Genomic DNA, 17,947 nt, shown 5'->3' with positions numbered 1-17,947 from the left:
GGAAGTTCTCAGCTATGATTTCTTCAAGTACATCTTCAGCACCTTTCCCTCTCTCTTCCTCCTCTGGAATACCAATTATGTGTAGAATATTTCTCTTTAGTGCATCACTTAGTTCTGTAATGTTCCCCTCATACTCCTGGATTTTTTTTATCTTTTTCTCAGCTTCCTCTTTTTCCATAATTTTATCTTCTAGTTCACCTATTCTCTCCTCTGCCTCTTCAATCCGAGCCGTGGTTGTTTTATTTTGCAGCTCATTTATAGCATTTTTTAGCTCCTCCTGGCTGTTCCTTAGTCCCTTGATCTCTGTAGCAATAGATTCTGTGCTGTCCTTTACACTTTTTTCAAGCCCAGCGATTAATTTTATGACTATTATTCTAAATTCACTTTCTGTTATATTGTTGAAATTGTTTTTGATCAGTTCGTTAGCTGTCGTTATTTCCTGGAGATTCTTTTGAGGGGAATTCTTCCGTTTGGTCATTTTGGATAGTCCCTGGAGTGGTGCGGAACTGCGGGGCACTTCTCCTGTGCTGTCTTGAATAACTTGCGTTGGTGGGTGGGGCCGCAGTCAGACCTGATGTCTGCCCCCAGCCCACCACTGGGGCCACAGTCAGACTGGTGTGTACCTTCTCTTCCCCTCTCCTAGGGGCGGGATTCACTGTGGGGTGGCGTGCCGTGGCCCATCTGGGCTACTTGCACACTGCCAGGCTTATGGTGCTGGGGATCTGGCGTATTAGCTGTGGTGGATCGGCAAGGTGCACAGGGGCGGGAGGGGCAGGCTCAGCTAGCTTATCCTTCCGTGATCAGCTTCTGGAGGGGCCCTGCGGCACCGGGAGGGAGTCAGACCCGCCGCCAGTGGGATGGATCCACAGAAGCACAACGTTGGATGTTTGCGCGGTGCAAGCAAGTTCCCTGGCAGGAACCGGTTCCCTTTGGGATTTTGGCTGGGGGATGGGCGAGGGAGATGGCGCTGGCGAGCGCCTTTGTTCCCCACCAATTTGAGCTTTGTCGTCCGGGGCTCAACAACTCTCCCTCCCGTTGTCCTCCAGCCTTCCCGCTCTCTGAGCAGAGCTGTTAACTTATAACCTTCCAGATGTTAAGTCCTGCTTGCTGTCTGAACACACTCCGTCCAGCCCCTCCGCTTTTGCAAGCCAGACTCGGGGGCTCTGCTTGCCCGGCGGGCTGCCCTTCTGCCCTGACTCCCTCCCGCCAGTCTGTAGCACGCACTGCCTCTCCGCCCTTCCTACCCTCTTCCATGGTCCTCTCGTCTATGCTTGGCTCCGGAGACTCCGTTCTGCTAGTCTTCTGGCAGTTTTCTGGGTTATTTAGGTAGGTGTAGATGGAATCTATGTGATCAGCAGGATGCGGTGAGCCCGGCATCCTCCTACGCCGCCATCTTCCCTGTGGATGACTTTAATACTCCACTTACAGTAATGGAGAGATGACCTAGGCAGAAAATTAATAAAGAAACAACGGTCTTGAATGATACCCTGGACCAGATGGAGTTGACAAATATATTCAGAACTTTTTATCCAAAAGCAGCAGAATACACATTCTTCTCGAGTGCACATGGAATATTCTCCAAAATAGATCACATACTGGGTCACAAAGCAGCCCTAAATAAATATAAAAGGATTGAGATCATACCATGAATATTTTCAGATCACAATGCTATGAAACTTGAAATCAACCACAAGACAAAATTTGGAAAGCCTCCTAATGCATGGAGGTTAAAGAACATCCTACTAAAGAATCAGTGGGTCAATTAGGCAGTTAAAGAAGAAATTTAAAAATATATGGAAGCAAATGAGAATGAAAATAAAACATTCCCAACCCTTTGGGATGCAGCAAAGGCAGTCCTAAGAGGAAAATACACTGCAATCCAGGCCTATCTCAAGAAACAAGAAAAGTCCCCAAAACAGAATCTACCCTCACACCTAAAGGAACTAGAAGCAGAGCAGCAAAGAAACCCCAAAGCCAGCAGAAGAAGAGAAATAATAAAGATTAGAGCAGAACTAAACAATATGGAATCCAAAAAAACCCAAAAAACAAAAAACACAGTAGAACAGATCAATTAATCTAAGAGGTGGTTTTTGGAAACAATAAACAAAATTGATAAAACCCTAGCCAGACTTCTCAAAAAGAAAAGAGAGAGAACCCAAATAGATAAAATCACAGATGAAAGAGGAGAGATCACAACCAACACCACAGAAATACAAACAATTATTAGAGAATACTGTGAAAAATTATATGCCAACAAACTGGACAATCTGTAAGAAATTGGAAAAATTCCTAGACACCCACACACTACCAAAACTCAAACTGGAAGAAATAGAAAATTTGAACAGACCCACAACCAGTGAAGAAATTGAATCAGTTATCAAAAATCTCCCAACAAATGAGTCCCAACAAATGGGCCAGATGGCTACCCAAGGGACTTCTACCAGACATTTAAAGCAGAGTTAGTACCTATTCTTCTCAAGCTGTTCCAAACAATAGAAATGGAAGGAAGGCTTCTGGACTAATTCTATGTAGCCAGCATTACCTCGATTCCCAAACCAGACAGAGACCCCACTAAAAAGAATTACAGGCCAATATCCCCGATGAACATGGATGCAAAAATTCTCAACAAGATACTAGCAAATTGAATTCAACAGTATATTAAAAGAATTATTAACCATGATCAAGTGGGATTCATTCCTGGGCTGCAGGACTGGTTCAATATTCGCAAATCAATCAATGTGGTATATCACATCGATAGAAGAAAGGATAAGAACAATATGATCCTGTCAATAGATGCAGAAAAAGCATCTGACAAAATACAGCATCATTAGTAAAAACCCTCCAGAAAGTTGGGATAGAAGGAACATATCTTAACATCATCAAATCTACATATGAAAAGCCCAAGCTAATATCATCCTCAATGGGGAAAAACTGAGAGTTTACCCACTGAGATCAGGAATACAACAGGGATGTCTACTCTCACCACTGTTGTTTAATATAGTGTTGGAAGTCCTAGCCTCAGCAATCAGACAACAAAAGGAAATAAAAGGCATCCAAATTGGCAAAGAAGTCAAACTTTCATTTTTTGCAGATGACATGATACTCTACATGGAAAACTCAAGACTCCACCAAAAAACTAGAACTGATACATGAATTCAGCAAAGTCGCAGGATATAAAACCAATGTACGGAAATTGGTTGCATTTCTATACACCAAGAATGAAGCAATAGTAAGAGAAATCAAAGAATCGATCCCATTTACAATTGTATCGAGAACCATAAAATACCTAGGAATAAGTTTAACCAAAGAGGTAAAAGATCTGTATGCTGAAAACTGTAGAAAACTTATGAAAGAAATTGAAGAAGACACAAAGAAATGGAAAGGCATTCCAGGCTCATGGATTGGAAGAAAAAATATTGTTAAAATGTGGATAGTACCCAAAGCAATCTACACATTCAGTGTAATCCCACTCAAAATTGCACCAGCATTCTTCTCAGAGCTAGAACAAACAATCTTTCAAATTTGTAGGGAACCACATGAGACCCTGAATAGCCAAAGTAATGTTGAACAGGAAAACCAAAGTAGGAAGCATCACAATCCCAGACTTCAGCCTCTACTACAAAGCTGTAATCATCAAGACAGTATGGTATTGGCACAAAAATAGGCACATAGACCAGTGGAGTAGAATACAGAACCCAGAATTGGACTCACAAAGGTATGGCCAATTAATCTTTGATGAAGCAGGGAAGAGTATCCAAGGAAAAAAAGAAAGTCTCTTTGGCAAATAGTGCTGGAAGAACTGTACAGTAACAAGCAGAAGAATGAAACTGGACCACTCTCTCACACCATACACAAAAATAAACTCAAAGTGGATGAAGGGCCTAAATGTGAGACAGGAAACCATCAAAACCCTAGAGGGGAAAACAGTCAACAACCTCTTTGACCTCAGCCACAGCAACTTCTTACTTGATACGTCTCTGAAGGCAAGGGAGATAAAAGCAAAAATGAACTATTGGGACCTCATCAAGATAAAAAGTTTCTGCACAGCCAAGGAAACAATCAACAAAACTAAAAGGCAACTGATCGAATGGAAGACGATATTTACAAATGACATATCAGATAAAGGTTAGTATCCAAAATCTATAAAGAACTTACCAAGCTCAACACCCGACAAACAAACCAGTGAAGAAATGGACAGATGACATGAGCAGACACTTTTCCAAAGAAGACATCCAGATGGCCAGCAGACACATGAAAAGATGCTCAACATCGCTCATCATTAGGGAAATACAAATCAAAACCACACTGAGATACCACCTCACACAGGTCAGAGTGGCTAAAATTAACAACTCAGGAAACAACAGATGTTGGTGAGGATGTGGAGAAATGGGAGCCCTCTTGCACTTTTGGTGGGAGTGCAAACTGGTGCAGCCTCCCTGGAAAACAGTGTAGAGGTTCCTCAAGAAATTAAAAATAGAATTACCCTACAACCCAGCAATAGCACTACTAGGAATTTATCCAAAGGATGCAGGAGTGCTGATTCATAGGGGCACGTGTACCCCAATGTTTATAATAGCACTATCAACAATAGCCACATTATGGAAAGAGCCAATGTCCATCCACTGATGAATGGATAAAAAAGATGTGATACACACACACACACACACACACACACACACACACACACACACCAGAATACTACCGGCAATGAGAAAGAATGAAATCTTGCCATTTGCAACAACATGGATGGAACTGGAGGGTATTATGTTAAGTGAAATAAGTCAGAGCAAGAGAGATATCATGTTTTCACTCATATGTAGAATTTGAGAAACTTAACCAAAGACCATGAGGGAAGGGAAGAGGAAAAAAATAGTTTCAAACAAAGAGGGAGGAAGGCAAACCATAAGAGACTCCTGAATACAGAGAACGACTGAGGATTGATGGGGAGACTGTGGGGGAGGGGAAAATGGGTGATGGGCATTGAGGAGGGTACTTGTTGGGATGAGTACTGGGTGTTGTATGTAAGCGATGAATCATGGGAATCTACTCTTAAAGCCAAGAGCACACTGTATGTTAGCTAACTTGACAATAAGTTATATTTTAAAAAAAAAAGCATTCTCTCTCTCTCTCTGCCCCTCTCCCATATGCACACACTCTGTCTCTCTCTCAAAAAAAAAAGGCAACTCATGGGGCGCCTGGGTGGCTCAGTCAGTTAAGCATCTGACTGTTGATTTCGCCTCAGGTCATGATTTCACAGTTTGTGAGCTCAAGCCCTGCATCAGGATCCACGCAACGGTGAGAAGCCTGCTTGGGATTCCCTCTCTCTGCTCCTTCCGCATGCCCTCTCTCTCACTCAAAATAAGTGCATTAATTTTTAAAAAAAGCAACTCAGAGCTTATGTTCTCTACTTATGCATTATACCATCTGACTGCCATGGCGTCAGCTCAGGCACACACACAATAATTCTTCCTCACTTCTGGCATCTGGTGATTTTCCTTTCTATTGAGCTTATCACTCAGTTGTTTAGGCTGAAAAGTTAGGAGTCATTCTTGGTCTTTTTTTTCCTTATGGCCCTAGCTCCACCACTTCCACTTCCCTGATTCAATTCATCACCAAATATTATTTTTATTGATATTTTAACTCAGTATAGAGTGTGTTTTGCATTGGAAATTGAAGGGGAATCTGGCTATTGTCATTCTATATTGCCAGTTCTCTCTTTATAGGGGGCACCTGGGTGGCTCAGTCGGCTAAGCGTTGGACTTTGCCTCAGGTCATGATCATGCTGTTCATGAGCCCTGTGTCAGGCTCTGTGCTGTTTGAGCTGTTTGAGCCCTGTGTCAGGCTCTGTGCTGACAGCTCAGAGCCTGGAACCTGCTTCAGATTCTGTGTCTCCCTCTTTCTCTGCCCCTCTCCAGCTCATGCTCGCTCTCTCTCTCTCTCTCTCTCTCTCTCTCTCTCAAAAATAAACATTCAAAAATAAAAAATAAAAACACTCATTCATGGGGTGCCTTGGTGGCTCCGTTGGTTGAGCATCCAACTCTCGATTTTGGCTCGGGTCATGGTCTCACAGTTTCGTGGGTTCAAGCCCTATGTTGGGCTCTGTGCTGACTGACAGCATGGAGCCTGCTGTCTCTCTGTCTCCCACTGTCTCTCTGTCCCTTCCCTGCTCTCATTCTCTCTGTCTCTCTCAAAATAGAAATAAAATAAACTTAAAAAAACCCACTCATTCAGGTTTTTGACCTTGACATTCCACCTTAGCTTTTTACAAAAGTTAAATCTCACTTTGTTAACTCCATTTGCCAATTTTCTATTTTCATCTTATTTACCTCTATAGTTTTTTTTTAACTCAAGTGTAATTAACATACAGTATTACATTAGTTTCAGGTGTGCAGCATAATGATTCAACCATTATTTTTAATTTAATATGTTTATTCTTCAAAATTCTTCTCCTTATGTTTTCTGTGACACCGTCATCTCATTTTTTCCCCACCTTATTGGCTCTTCCTTTTTTTTCTTTAAAATTGAGATATAATTGGCATATAACATTGTGTGAATTTAAGGTGTACAAAGTGTTGATTTGATACACTTATATATTGCAATACGATTACCACCATAGTGTTAACTAACAGCATCATCACATCACATAATGATCATTTCTTTTTTTGTGGTGAGAACACCAAGATTTATTCTCTTAGCAACATTCAAGTATATAGTATTGCTAACTATAATCACAATGCTGTGCCTTAGATGCCCAGAATTTATTCATCTTCTAATTGTAAATTAGTACCCTTGACCAGCCTCTTCCTAATTTCCTGGTAACCACCATTCTACTCTGTTTCTGAGTTCTGCTTTTTCAGATGTGAGACCTTATAAGTATTTGTCTTTCTCTGATTTATCTTACCAAGCATAGTGCTTGTCACTCTTTTGTCCCTAATGTCAGGATTTCCTTCTTTCTCATAACGGAATAATATTCCATTGTAGACCTAGCTCTTTTTTGGTCTTGTTTTCTGGCTCCTTCTTTTCTGACTGGATTTTATATTAGCATGATCCCAGGATCCATTCTGAGTCCCATTCTCTAAGCCTCTTCCCGAATCATCTTATTGCTTTAAATAATATTGCTGTTCTTTTGACTCCCCATGTATCTCATACTTAATATGTATAAAAAAGAATTCTTGCTGTCCAACGATCTTATTCTTTACCTAGGCTCTCTTACCTCAGTTTTCGACACCACTGTCCACTCAGCTGCTAAGTTCTAAACCTAGGAGTTCTTCATGGCCCCAGCTTCTCATTCAATTCATCAGTAAATACTCTCAGTCTTGGGGCACCTGGCTGGTGCAGTTGATAAAGCGAGCGACTTTTAATCTCTGGGTTGTAAGTTTGAGCCCCACAATCAGGTGTAGAGATTGCTTAAAAATAAAATCTTAAATTAAAAAAAAATTTTAAAAATACTTCCAGTTTTATTCTCCAAACACGTCCTATGTTTGTCCACTTCTTGTTCTCATCACTGTTACCCTTGCTGAAGCCACTGTCATCTTTTTCTCTGAACTAGCTTCCTAACTGCTTGATCTTCCAGAGAGTCTGTTCTCTATACAGTAGTAGAGTGATCCTTTTACACATTGGTAATGAGATAATTTCACTCCCTGCCCCTTAAACCTTCCAAAGGTTTTCCATTGGAATTAAAACCAAAACCAAAACAAAACAAAAAACCCCACAAAATTTCTTTCCATGGTCTGCAGTAGTAGATTGAAGAGAAAGTAAGATCCAGGGAACGATGTTCGGGGGAGATGTAGAGCAAAAGCTATTTTGGTTTTATGGTTTAATTCATGGTTTAATCAGTTGGAGTTGTTTATGAATTCAGACTTCTGTAAATCTATAAGTCAATGAAAATGACTCTTTATATTGGTTATTCAGCAGTGGGTCACTATAAGTTCTTGAAATATTTCAGAATCCTCAAAGAAACACTAATTTTGGTGTTCAATATTTTATTGTGTTTTAATATTTGAAAATTGGCAATCATTTATAACGTATTTGTTATTCTTCTTAGCCATAAAAACCTTAATTCCTGACTGTTCCAGGTAATAGTTTAACTGTACTAACTTCTTGGACAAGGGTGTTGTAAAACTTGTGTGTGATCTACCTTTCAGTATTGCCTGATGCTATTGAAAACCTCCATAATCTCAGCAAAGGGAAGATGAAGATTTCTCACCTGTGGACCACTCTGTCTAACTTGAATAGTAACTTGAAAAAAAATGAATTCCTAGCTGTGCTGAAATTAACAACAGTGGATGGTAAGTATTCCAAATATTACAATTAAAAGATACATAAGACTGTCGGTCTGCCTTTCGTCAATCTTTTTTTTTTCCTTGTATCTTGTACTTGGTTGATATGCCAATATATACACTTAGAAAATATAAAGAAACCTCAGATTGTTTGGTTGTCCAACAGAAAAAATGTTAATATCTAATTTATTGTTACTCTAAATTGATCAAATATGCATTGATTACCTTCAAGTTGTGTAACATGTAACTGGAAAATGGCATATCCCGTGAACACAGAGGGGACTGTTAGGAAATGTTAAGAGATCTATTCCCGTTTTTTTATTAACATGACTTCAGATATCCATACTGTAAAATAGACTTTGTGGTGGCCACCACCACTACTAAGTTAGCAAGTAAAAAAAGATTCAAACAAAACAAAAATGAGTTTACAAAGTAAAACAAAGACCATGGACTATAATTTTTCTTAAAAAATTTTTTTTTAGCATTTATTTCTGAGAGAGAGAGAGACAGAGAGACAGAGCAGGAGTGGGGGGAGGGGCAGAGAGAGAGGGAGACACAGAATCAGAAGCAGGTTCCAGGGTCTGGGCTGTCAGCACAGAGCCCGTTGTGGGCCTCAAACTCATGAACCATGAGATCATGACCTGAGCCGAAGTCGGACGCTTAACCAACTGAGCCACCCAGGCACCTCTACAGTTTTTCAAATAAGACTATTATTTACTGCTGATGTTCTGCATGTAGGAGACAGGTAGTACACAACCACAGGTGAACATTTCCACTCCTTCGTATTTTTCATACCTTGAAGTTACAAATGTACTGTTACACTCTTTTATGTGAAATGTTTATGCAAAACTAGCCTCGTAACAAGAGCATGCTGTCTACGGTCTTTGTCAAAGAACTGTCTTTCCCTGTGAGGATTACTTACCCCTTTTTCTTCATTAAGCTCCTGTTTAAGTGAGACTGGTAATTTTGAACTTTAAGTGTGTTGGTTGTTTTGTTTATTAACATATTTGAGATGAAGAGGGTTGATGAAAATATGATACTACCTGATAATAGCGATTTTTTTCCCTCTCTTTTACTGAGACCTTTTATTGGACCTTCAGTACAATGTGATTTAATTCCTATTTTAATGCAGTGGTTTGCAAAGTTTTGAACCTTGTTATTTTTGGTTTTGTATTTATATTTGGTGCTGGTAAAGCAGTAGAATCCTTTTCTTCTAAATGAAATCTTACAGAGTCCCTCAATATATAAATCATAAAAGTTGAGTTTCTCTGAATAAAGTGGGGGAAATGACCAAGTGAACTGCTTAAGTATTTCAACAGAGCTTTAGAAACGTGAGAAAGAACGTAAGCATTCCCGACCTAGGATCCTCTTTTTGACCATGGTGTATGTTAAAAAAGGAAAAAGGCTGGGAGGGTGGGGGTGTGCCTGAATGGCTCAATCAGTTAACTGTCCAACTCTTGATTTCAGCTCAGGTCATGATCTCACAGTCGTGGACTCGAGCCCCTTGTCTGGCTCTGTGCTGACAGGATGGAGCCTGCTTGGGATTCTCTCTCTCCCTCTCTCTCTTCCCCTCCCCCCCCCCTCAAAATAAATAAATAAACTGAAAAAAAATGTTTTTCTTGCAGAAGATGATGAAGTACAAATAGAAGAATTTGGACAAGTGGTAAAGGATATTCGTGATGCCTCCAGGTTAAAAGGTAACTAGTAAATTATTTGTGACTGTTAAATTTACTTTTATTGAATGGATGTCTTTGTGTTTTGTTTTTTAGAATTTCTAGTTCTGTTAATTTCTGCTTACCATGTTGGCATTGATCTGTTTTAAGGCAGGCAAAACTTGATTTTGATTAAAAGTTGGCAGCATCCATGATGAAAGAAAAATGCCTTTTTCTGGAATGGGGCCTGTGTAACCTATTTTAAATCCCTTTTTTTGTTGTTGTTATTGTGTGTGTGTGTGTGTGTGTGTGTGTGTGTGTGTGTGTGTGTGTTTGTTCTGGACTTTATGTAAAGTCAGATACTAGCTTTACAATTTTTCAGATATGAAAATTTTCTATACCATTTTTAGCCTCAGACTTAGGACTCTACCCTGTGTAAAGGCTTATATATTATAGAATTTCTCAGAAATCTTCTACCTCTTCCTTTAGTAGACATTCCTCATGTTCCTTTCTTTGGATTTTGTTAACATACAAGAGTGACCATGTGCATTTTGGTACCATGGCTATTTCCTACCACTTGACTTCCATTTTTGCTTAAAAGTTAAATCATAGACCTAAAACCAATGGAGATCATACTCATGGAGTTTGTGTACTTTTCTATTGGGAAAATAAGTTTAAAACTTAATTATCACTGGTAATTTATTTGAATAACATTCAAATGACTGTTTGGTCAATGAGCGCTGTCAGGAGAAGAATAACAACATAGGTATATGTTTAGGAAAACGGAAGCGGAGTCATTTCTGGGTGTAAAGAAGTAGATAGATACTTTTCAGATTTTTCATAACCACTCTGCCCTGGTATAAAATTTTTAACATCATTGTTTCTCTTTTAGGTTAAGAAAAGTACTTAATAATTCCCTGTTGACATATAAATATGTTACCTGGGTCACATAACATAATTAGCATCAATATAGTATAGTGAAATAGATTAGCCGTGCTATAGGAAACAATGCATACAGGTAGAAAAGAACATGGGCTATGGAGTTTGATACATGGTGGTTTGTGGGTTTTTGACTTACCAGCTGGGTAGTCTCTGTAGGTCATTCTGGTTTCCTCATCTTTAAAACAAGGAAGCTAATAAAATCACGTTTCTCCTAGAGTTGTCAGGATCAACTGCAAAAACACATATAAAGCACATAATCTAATTATTAGGCACATACTATATACTTGGTAAATGGTAGTTAATTTTGAAATCAGAAAACAGAGTTCAGAAAGACTGGTATTCAGGACAGATAACTTTTTATGTGGAGGAAGGAAAAAAAAATGGAAACTAAACCATTGAGAAAGGAGAACAGTGAAAAAGGAGAAAGGTGTAGTTTAGGTACCTGAATCTGGGAGCTGGTCATAATGATTGGGGGTTGACACTGGAATCTGTCAGCCAGTGCAAGAAAAGGCCAATAATTACAGGGAAGAGTGAGGAAGGGCCACCCTGGAAGAAAAGTGTTAACATAGCAGGCCTGAAACTGCTCTTTTTAGAAAAGTCTCCTTGCAAGGTTGACTGTCATATGCTCAGACTGTTCCCTTCATTACTGACTGATAAGGTTAGTTCACTGTGCCTGGACTATTTGTTGACAAACTTGGAGGGGCTGAGAAAATAGGCATATTGTGGATCAAGTTCTATGCTTTCCTTCAGTATACACACAGTTTTAAGGGATTATGGTCAGTGTCTGATCTTGTAGTTGAAGATTTTAGAGGTTGGGCAGGCAGTTCTAGGTATTGATGAGGATTAAGGATAGCCATTGATCTGGATGACTTTGGAAAGGAAGTGAAAGTTTTTGGAGTTGAGAGGTCAAGGTCATTCTTATTGTCATCAGATGATAATGGGAAATGGGGCTGAGGGAGGATTATGAGCAGGGTGACCAAAGATCCTCCAAGAAGGTGAAAGAGTGATCAGAAAGTCAGTAGATGATGGTGTCCGGAGGGTAGTGTAGGTCAATGACAGGCCTGAATCTCAGGGGAGGGATAGGTTTGATTGAAGGTGGAACTAAAATAGCCAGACAGCAGAATCTTAGGAGTGTTTCTCTGCTTCCTGGTCCTATGTGGAGCATGGGAGGATGAGCAGACTCCTCTTAAGGTGTCTGTGCAAAGAAACCATATTTTAAAGGGAACCAAGCTTTAGGTAAAACAAGCAGAGCTGATACAGGTTTTTAGGTGACTGTCATTTGCAGTTGCCTCGCTGAGATGTTAGGGGGACAGAAAGTGAAGCGGGATCGAAGGTACTAAGAAGCTGTGATTACTGTTTGCAGCTATTCCTGAAGGCTTAATAATAATAATAATAATAATAATAATAATAGTAACTTTATTGCTATTAATATGACACTTAGTGTTTGCTATATACCTAATGTTGTTTTAAGTGTTTTTCATACATCATATATTTAATCTCCATATTAACTGTGTGAGGTAGATAGTATTATTAAATTATTTTAGATATAAGACTACTGAATTTGATAGAGGGGTTAAATAGTAATAATTTGCTCAAGGTCAGATAGTTTCAGGTCACAAATCCTGGAGCCAGGATTTGAATGTACTTAACACTGCCTCCTTTGAAAGGGCTGGAAATAAAGCAAAATTCCAGATGCCAGAGTACAACTGGATCTTGGTAGAATTGAAAAGAAAAGGTGAGTGAGTCTTTGTGATACTTGTGTTTACAATTTTACATTTCTCATGATTCTGAAATCTATTTCACTTCCACCAGGATGAGTTAATTTTGTTTGCTACCATTAGAGCTCTAGTTTAAAATAACTACTTTGTGTCATTGCAGTGAAAAATTCAGCCATAGCAACCATTTTGGTTGTGCCAATTTTATATTAGCACCAAAGAAACATGGCAGACCAAGCATATTGTTTTGCTGGACTTAGAATTTCCTGAGGGCTGGATTCTTCACTGAGATTTCTTATTCAAGAGGTGATCATAAATCATGGACTACCACTGACAAAAGTCTTGAGTGATGGCTACTGTTGTTTTTTAAGTCAGAGGTTAGTTCAATTACCGAATCACTTTTTTCTGTTTCTAGAGTTACAAGACATTGTCTTAGCTCTTGATGGGCTTGAAGGTGACATGATATCTGGGAAGAACTTGGAGAGCTTTCTAGGCAATATTGGGATTAAGTCACCTGAAGAAGAGGTAGAGAAAATTCTTCAGTCAGATCTTGTTTCTGGTAAGCATTTAAATATTATTATCCATTTTTTTGTTTTGGGTAGGAGTAACTGAAGAAAGTGTGCAAGGTTTTTGTTCAAGCGAATAGGGCTCCTTTGAGCTAATATCTATAGGTATTTGCTTGTATTGCTGTAAATGTCCTTAAAGAGGAGACTTTCTTTTAAAGTCCTTTTTTACAGTTAATGAGAATACTCTTAGCAAGCAGGTAGAAATTTTGTGGGGGAGTGGGCTCATTGGTATCCACTCTCTTTAGATAGATCTTGATTTAGTGACTAACACATAGTTTGGAAATTCCAGCTCTGTGAATAGAAAACCTAGCTTTGCTGGTTTGTACCAAGTAAAGTTATTGGACTTACAACTTTCTTAGTAGGTTAGTTGCCTTACAGGTAGAATCAGAACTAGCATATCTACAATCTTGTAAGGTTAATTGCAAGGCACAGTGGGTGAAAATGAATCCCAAGTATCTTGTATGTAAAGTAAAGAAATTGTATGCTGGTTTTGATTTTCATATGAGCTTTTTAATATTACGTTTTCCAGGGATTCTTGTCTGTTCCCCTCCCCTCTCTCTCTTACAGATGACAACGTGGTGAATGTTAAAGACTGTATGAGGGCTTTGAAGGACACTCAGAAATTTTCCACTTTTGTTGGTAAGAACTTTATGGTAAAACTGTTGAATGGCAAACAACACAGGACTCATTCAGAGGTCACGTAGCCAAACATTATATTTGGTGCTCAGATCTTCTTTGTAGTATCTGTGCCAAATGTTTGTTTCATCTACATTTGAACTCTTCCAGTTATGGCAAACTTGATTACATTTGTTTTTCATTTAAGAATTTGTATTTGAATGGAAAAGATTGGGAAAATGACAAGGTTATGATGTTTTCCAATAGCTAAAGTAAGGACATTTTATTATATAATAATGGTAATTTTGAAACTGTTATAAAAAAATTTAGTGACCAGAAATGTAAGAGATATAAAGTGCAAGGCTCATGTAATGTCACCTTCTGGAAATATCCCTGTTAAAGTGTGGTAAATATCCCTTTAGCCTTTTTTATTTGAATCTATGAATATTTGTGTATTCTGATATTATTTAAAAATTAGACGCACTTGGGTGGCTCAGTTGGTTAAATGTCTGATTTTGGCTCAGGTTATGATCTCATGGTTTGTGAGTTCAAGCCCCACATTGGGCTCTCTGCTGTCAGCACAGAGCCCACTTCAGATCCTCTGTTTTCTTCTCTCTCTGCCCCTGCTTGTTCTCTAAATAAATAAATCAATTAATTAATAATTAACTAATTAAAATAAAATTACCATGGGGGCGCCCGGGTGGCTCAGTCGGTTAAGCGTCCGACTTCAGCCCGGGTCACGATCTCGCGGTCGGTGAGTTCGAGCCCCGCGTCAGGCTCTGGGCTGATGGCTCAGAGCCTGGAGCCTGCTTCCGATTCTGTGTCTCCCTCTCTCTCTGCCCCTCCCCCGTTCATGCTCTGTCTCTCTCTGTCTCAAAAATAAATAAAACGTTAAAAAAAAAATTTAAAATAAAATTACCATGTCCATAATATTCCACGACTTGCAGGTTTAAAGAAATTAACAGTGTATCTTAGATATTGTTCCATGTTCCATTGTATCATAAACAACCTCATTCTTTTTTTTTTTTTTTTTTTTCAACTTTTTTTTAATTTATTTTTGGGACAGAGAGAGACAGAGCATGAGACAGAGCATGAACCGGGGAGGGGCAGAGAGAGAGGGAGACACAGAATCGGAAACAGGCTCCAGGCTCCGAGCCATCAGCCCAGAGCCTGACGCGGGGCTCGAACTCACGGACCGCGAGATCGTGACCTGGCTGAAGTCGGACGCTTAACCGACTGCGCCACCCAGGCGCCCCGCAACCTCATTCTTTTTAAAGACTGCAATAATATTCCATTTGGGGGATGTACTGTCATTTTATCCACAACACTTTTGATGATATTTGCCAATTAAAAATCTGAAAATTTGCCAATTTTTCACCACTGAAACATTTTGATGAGCATTGTTGTATGTATATATGTGCATAAAGTTCTCCTGGGGGATAAAACCCTCAGAAGTCACACTGCTAGACTGAAATATATGCAGATGTGAGATGTTAACAGCTACTGCTTAATTATCCTCCAAAAAGTTTGTAAAAATTCACACTTTTATCAGTAATGGATATTATTTATTGAAAATTCTGCTGGTAAAAGAATTCTATTATTGTTTTAATATGCATGTCTTTAATGACTAGTGAGGTAAAACATTTTTCATATGATTGTCGAATATGCTTTTCTTTTATTTTAATTAGATTGTCTTTTTCATATGAATTTATAAATAGCTCTTTTTTTTTTTTTAAATAGCTCTTTATATATAAGGGACATTAATGTTCTGTCTTGTCTATTGCCATTTTTTTTCTAGTTTATTATTCATCTTTGACTTTGATTTTGGTGGACTGCTTATTGCCATCCTCTGTTTTATTTTGTCAGTTTTGGTAATTTTTATTCTCCTAGGAAATTTATTTTATTCAAGTGTTTTTTGGGAATATTAGTACAATCCTATGCAGTGATAATTCTTTTGATTTTTTTGTGTCTGGTTATTTTCTCATTCTTAAATTTGTATATATATATTTGTGTGTGTGTGTGTGTGTGTATATATGTGTGTATATATACACACATATATACACATATATATATATATATCTTCTTCTAGATTTCCTAGCAGATCTTTTAATTATCTCTCTTTTTAAAGCTCTACATCTTAGATTTATCTTTAGTGTTTCTATTTGTAGTAAAAAAAAAATTCTGCTTTTATCTTTAGGATGTCCTTTCTATTGTTCCCTTTTGTCCATTTTGTAGTTTTTCTAAGTTGTTTAAATTATGAACTTACTTTTTTCTTCTTACTGAGAAATAAATGTTTAAGACTATCAATTTTCATTTCAGTAAGACTTTGGTTTATCAAAGTCTTTATTCTTGTTTTTTTCTAAGCATATTCAGTTGTATTTTGATTTTCTCCTTGATGTAAGAGTTGCCTAAGAGAAAAACCTTAAATTTTAAAGCAATTATTTGAAAAATTTTAAATGAATTTAAAAATTTTAAATTTGAATTTGAATTTCATTATTGTCCTCTCTTTGTTGTTTATTTTTAGTTTACTGTGGTCAGAGAATGAGGTCTATAGTAGAGGATTTGATAGTTTCTGTGTTAATTAGATACGGAGTTTTTTCGATTTTTACATGTTTATTTAAAAACCGCATTAGGGGTGCCTGGGTGGCTCAGTTGGTTGAGCGTCCGACTTTGGCTCAGGTCATGATCTCGCGGTTTGTGAGTTCGAGCCCCGTGTCGGGCTCTGTGCTGACAGCTCAGAGCCTGGAGTCTGCTTCAGATTCTGGGTCTCCCTCTCTCTCTGCCCCTCTCCCACTCATGCTCTGTCTCTCTCTGTCTCAGAAATAAACATTAAAAAAAAATTAAAAAAACACATTAGTGGGCTTCAGGGACAGGCTAATCGTAATGGACACTCATCCTACTGTTTGTCTTGAAAATCCTTATGACTCTTTGAAGCAGCGCATTCCGTAATTTTTGGACAGCTGTAGAACTAGTCAATTGTTCCACATATTTGATGGAAATCCTGCCTTATAATTCCATTCCCAAACTTAACATTTGGACTCTTCCCCGTCAGTAGCCCTCCAGGGATGGGAGGAGAGCTCTTATATTTTCTTTCTTTTATGTTGAATCATCTTTTCTCTGGACTCAGATTTCCTTTCAACCATTCCTCACATGGCCTATTTTTGAAACTTCTTACCAATGACTAATGACTAACTCATGGAACAACATAATATATTAAATTATACTTTCACATAAATTAGCTAATTTTAAAGTAATTTATTATATATTTCTCTTAATGAATTCTGAAAGATTATTTTTTTAGACATGTACTTTAGAAATGTGAAGAGGTTTTTGTTTGTTTTAATTAAGGGGGGGGTGGTCAGTCATGGATTTCCTAGTTCAGATGTTTGATATTATCATGCTAAACATAATAGGCTTTGCTGATTCTCTAAATTGGGTAAAGTGAGCTGACAGGAGCAAGGGGTGTAGGGAAAGAAAGTAGAAAGGGAAGGATTGGAGTTTGGGAGCAGTTGTGACGAATGGAGGGTATTTTTTATGAAATGGTGAGCTCGTTAATAGAATCACTAGAGAAACTTTGGCATACTTTTTTGTTCATAAAGGAATAGCCCACGCAGAACCCAGAGTTTTAACAAAATAATTTTAAGAATAAAGATAAGGGGCTATAGAAAACTATAGTGGAGAACGGATTGCTCTACCTTTTTAAATGGCCACATGTGGGTAGTGGCTGCCATTTTGGACAGTGCAAAACTGGAAGAATCCATCAGTTTTACTGTTATGTTCCAAAAATTTAGATCCATGGACTGAATTACATGTTGCATGTATATTCTCTGTGTTTGTAGTATTGAATGACATCATCGGTACATTGGAATGTATGGAAGAAAGTGATCAGTCTGGCAAGGACAACTATGCAGATGTACTTGGAAACACCAATAGAATTTATTTCACTGATAATAGTTTTCAAGAAGTGTTGGATGATTCCTTGCTCGACGGTGAGTTGATTGAGCAGATAACCAGCAACTTGTAATAAAAATTTCTTCTAAAATTTTATCCAAGGTTTTAAAATATTTTACCAAATACTAATTAATTAAATCTTAATACTTAGTTCCTAAATACTACTGTAAATGTATTGAAATGCAATTTACTACAGATCAGATTTAGAGATATATCTTATATTCTAT

General features: G+C 38.2%; 1 long non-coding RNA gene and 1 pseudogene across 2 annotated transcripts in view; one reads left to right on the top strand and one right to left on the bottom strand.

The window, feature by feature from the left end:
- Positions 1 to 17,947, bottom strand: part of LOC145715120 (uncharacterized) — a 353,021-nt gene that overhangs the window by 87,827 nt on the left and 247,247 nt on the right. The gene's annotated exons all lie outside the window — the stretch shown is intronic.
- LOC144615413 (EF-hand calcium-binding domain-containing protein 13-like) overlaps positions 1 to 17,947 on the top strand; it is a 98,892-nt pseudogene that overhangs the window by 69,870 nt on the left and 11,075 nt on the right.

The sequence above is a fragment of the Panthera onca genome (genome assembly GCF_046562875.1).
Source record: "Panthera onca isolate mPanOnc1 chromosome E1 unlocalized genomic scaffold, mPanOnc1 haplotype 2 h2.Chr16_ul_10, whole genome shotgun sequence".
Classification (NCBI taxonomy): domain Eukaryota; kingdom Metazoa; phylum Chordata; class Mammalia; order Carnivora; family Felidae; genus Panthera; species Panthera onca.
This window is presented reverse-complemented; position numbering and strand designations above follow the sequence as displayed.